A 4,885-nucleotide genomic window follows, 5' to 3' on the forward strand; every position below is an offset into this window, starting at 1 on the left:
AACATTTCAATTTTTTCTATAAACAAATTTTAATTATTTGATCTGTGATTTTGATACAATTCGCTATCTTTTTTTGTTACAGCCAGTATAATGAGTTTACTGATTATCACTTTAAAGCTGTTTTCCCAGTTTTATAAAATAATGAGAAATAGTCCTCCCCTAATATTTAGATTAAATCTCTGTCAGATTAGGGTTTTATTAGGAAATAAATTGAAACTGAGCAAGTAATTAACATCCTGACAAGATAGCTAAATATTGATTTTATCTTTTTTTGACTTCTTTTTACCTGTAGAAAAGTAGTAAATTAATACTCCAAACAAAATTCAATAACTTTTTAATTATTTTATTTTTAAAATATTTATATTATATTATTAACTGTAAATAATTTTAGGCCCTCTGAAATTAGAGTTTTCTCAGAATGTAATTAGATACAGAAATTAGGCCTCAGAGAATTTATGGCTTTATCAAGGTCATAGAACAGCACAAATAGATAAATGACCTCTGATTCCAGACTTTTTAATGATTTTTCTCCCTCTAAATAAAATAAGCTTTATTTTCCTCCTATTTTGTAATGTATTTGGAAAACAAACTAATTATAATAATAGCTGCAATATATAACACTTATTTTGTTGCAGGTACTAATTTAAGTTGCAAATATTAACTAATCTTATATTCTTAAAAACCCTATCATTAAATACATTTCCCCGAGAAGTTAAATATCTCACCCAAAGTCACAGTCTTTGTAAACGGAGGAATCCAGAAATAAACAGGACTCCTGAGTCCACATTCTTACTCACCAGGTTTACTGTAAGTAATTTTTAATTTTTTTAAGACCTATAAATTTAACATTTATATTTCACTGTAAACCCTATTTTGTCATGCCTCCTCAAACTTCTGAGTGAAAAGATTGTATATTTGCCCTATTTTTCTGTTAAAAAAATTAAGTATGAAAGGTTTTTTTTTAACCTTTATAAAGCTGACTTTTACTGACAGTCGTAGGTCACTAGGATGAGCTCTGAGGTGAGGGAGGGCTCCTGTGCCTTCACTTCTCCCTCTCGCTTGACCAGGACCCCTGCTGGCTTAGGAACAACATGGAGGAGCTCTGTCAATTCGAAAACTGACCTCCATGTAAGAAGGGCAAAGAGAGAAAGAATAGGGTCAGATCAATCTAGTTAGGTCTGTGGTAGGTTAATAAGCAAGGTAACTTACTTATGAGGCTTGTCTTCTAGGGCTGCAAAAGAGATCTCTGTGCCTACCTGCCGGAATCATTAATGTTTCTGTACAGGTTTTAATGGGATTCAGTCATGTTCACAGTCCAGATGGTCTCAACAACACATTGCTCTCTCAAGGCTATGTCCTTAAAGATGGCTCTGACTGTGGAAATAGTGAATGAAACATATGTTTTAAGGACAAGGGAAGGGTCAGGAGTCCCCAACAGCCAGGGTGCAGATCCTGCATCCAGCTCTCAGGTCAAGTCCTCTTCCAAAAGACTCCCATGGTGCTGAGACTAAAGCAGGCCTTCTGGGCAGCACAAGGGGATATGGGATCCTACCGTCCCATTACCCTATCTGAGTACAGTGCTAGGACCCTAACCTGGTGAGCTGCATCCAGGCTTTTTCTTGTCACCCAGGCCCGATAGACGTTTGCAGTTGCCTCTGTCAGCACCCAAGACAGTGAGAGAAGGCAGTGCTGCTCTGAAGAACAAAGAAGCTTTAAGCACAAATTTACTGAGTGTTCCCTCACCTGTGGCCTAGCCAGCTGTCCTTGCTATACTGCTCTTCAGGTCTGAGGATACGTGTGGCCTTGGTCAAGTTTCTAGCTCCTTCTTCAGGACACTACGCAGAGTCTTTGAGCTCTCCAGGATGTTGAGGTAGGCGGCCTTTATCATTAACCCCTGTCAGACAAATTTTAGACAAAGACAGAAATCTGAACAAATTAGGAATTTGAAGCTCACTAAAGAAAGTATCATACGTTGTAAACATTATAAAGGGTTCAGGATAAAATAAACCAAGGTTGGAATTCCGGCTTAAAAACTTAGTGCTACCACACTTAAAACTTATAGTTCAATGTCTTGGATGCCTTTCCATGAAAGAGGATAATATATATTTACTTCAAACATTTTAGTGAAGAAATAAAAAAATAATAAAAAAATTCTGGCCCATAAAAAATTCTAAACTAAAAACTAGCATTTTTATGTTTCTGAAAACTTTGTTTTCCTGGGGTAGGTTAACTTAATTCCAGAGATTTAAGCATTGAGAAGATTCTGTTTTTTAAAAGCCTCTGTAATTTTGTGTCACTTAACACTTTAAATTGTTTGCTGTTTCTCTTTTCGCTCCTCTTTTTAGTCCTAACTACAGTAATTAAATTGCATTATGCTATGTTCAAAATGAATTTACATTTGCTTTTAGTGCATTACAAGTATAAAATAATCTTCTGCATTTACTAAATTATTCTGAATAGCACTTCAAGAATACATTTCACTACTTCATGTTTTGTGGTTTAAAAGTAATGAAAAGTAAGAAAAAAATAAAACATTACTTCAATTCAGTGCATATCAGGATAATTGAAATAAACAAGCCCATTTAATCAATTTTTACCTGGAAGAGTACTATGCATAAAAGTAAATTTCAAACATGACTATTTACCTAGTAGTATAAAGAGAGGTATATTATGTTTTTATTAAATGTAAATGTGCAAGTAAATTAGAAATACTGGAAATATTGCTGTGTTATACTTCTGAGAGTCCAGGCTGAAATCAATAGAAACATTATGAGAACGTAAGTTAATTAAGATTATAAATTACCTCACTGCAAAATTGAGATTTTTTTTTACTATAAAAACTCCCTCAAGGTTTCTTTTCACTCTTATCTTAAAAGGAAATTTACATTTTACAATAAGCAAACATGAGGAAAAATTATCCATTACTGGAGGAAAATAAACAAGAAACAGTGTGTGTGTGTGTGTGTGTGTGTGTGTGTGTGTGTGTGTGTGTGTGTATAAAATAGATACAGAGAAAAGAGGGGGGGAAAGAGGCAGACAGAAAGATAGAAAGAGAATTGGGGATGCATACATGAAGTCATTTTACCTTCCACCCTATGATAGGAATGTGTTGCTTTTATGTCTATATTATCTTATTAAATGGGTAAATGCCAGAATAATACACTGAAAATCCCTTCTATAAAAAAACATTAGAAATGTTGGTTGAGATCAAATGGAATTCTTCTTTAAAATGTATGGAAGTACAACATACACACAGAAAATTTTATAGATCATATGTGGAATCAAACTTGCTTTCATCATTTAAATCAATAAACAGAATATTATTAATAACTCCTATCTCCCCTCATAAGCAACTAGTCACTATCCCAAAGTATCACTTCCAGAGATAAGCACTATCTTCACTTTTTAATGTATATGCTAGCTCTGCCTGATTTTGAAATTTATATAAAGGGACCATACAGTATATGTGATTTTGTGTGTTGTTTCTTGCATTCAATATATTTTTTTGAGATCCATTCATTACTGTTGCTTTCATTTACATTGTTTCATAGTATTCTTTTGAACAAATAAACTATAATAATTTTCCTGTTTCCTATATGGTGGGCATTTTGATTTGTTCCAGTTTGGAACAATTACATAAATTTGGTATGTGTGTGCACGTAACTCTGTTAGGTGTGTAGACAGGGGTGGAAAATGCTTGTCACAGTGCTTATGTATGTTAAGCTTCAGTAGGTTTTAAAAATACAGTTTTCTGATGACTTTTTAACGTTTTTCATGCCAAAAGATGAGTGTATGACAGTTCCAATTGTTTAGTTTCTTTGACAATGTTTGGAATTCTGAGACTTTTACATATATGTTAGCCATGATAAGGTATGTTTGTGGGTGTTTTACCTTTGCTTTACTTGGCATTTCATGATAAATGATATGGTTGAGTAACAGTAGGTTTCTGTCAATAGATTTCTGTCAATAGGTTTATTTTAATATTTTCTATTTTGAGTTGCTCATTTAAATCTTTGGTGATATATATATTGGGTTGGATGAATTTCTTAGTCACTTGTGAGTTCTTTATATATCCTGGGTATGAATAACATAATCCTGTTGGTTTTCTGTTTTAAATATCTTTTTCCATTCTATGGCTTGTTTTCTAACTCAAAGGATTCTTATAAGTGGAATTTTACACAGTGAATGAAATCTAACAGGTCATTCTTTTCTTTTTAGGATTATTAGGTTTGGTGGCCTTATATAAAAGCTTTTCCTATCCTAGGTAAAGAAAAGTAGATGTAATTATTTATTATCATCAAGAAAATTTATTATATTTATTATTTTATATTTAATATCACAATCTAACTGGAGTTAATATTTCTGATTGGTATTAGGTACAGGTTATTTCATTCAATTAAGTCGGTGTTTTTTTTTATTGAGAAGGCTATATTTTTCCCCTGCTGGAAAGTGCTACCTTATAATAATTTATATAACTATATATCTATATGTGTATCTATATATCTATATCTACATCTGTATCTATACATACACATACACATATACATACACATGAATCTCTGGAGAGGTTCTGTTTATATCAGAGCCTTTATAATAACTTGAAATAAATTCAGTGGTAGATTGAATAATGGACTCCCAAACAATATCTACTATCCATGACCTAATCTCTGGAAACATGAATATTAATTTATGTAAGAAAAAATAAGGACTTTAATTTAGGGCCTTGAAAGTGAGTGATTATCCTGGATGATCCAGATAGGTCTAAATATAGACGTGTTTCTTCATAAGAGAAAGGTAGAAGATTTGACAGGATCAGAAGACTAGGAAGAGACAATGTGACTACAAAGACTGAAACAATGTGACCATAAGCAAAGGAATGCCAGCA

This window comes from Pteropus vampyrus, unplaced genomic scaffold, assembly GCF_000151845.1.
Source record: "Pteropus vampyrus isolate Shadow unplaced genomic scaffold, Pvam_2.0 Scaffold21, whole genome shotgun sequence".
Lineage (NCBI taxonomy): Eukaryota > Metazoa > Chordata > Mammalia > Chiroptera > Pteropodidae > Pteropus > Pteropus vampyrus.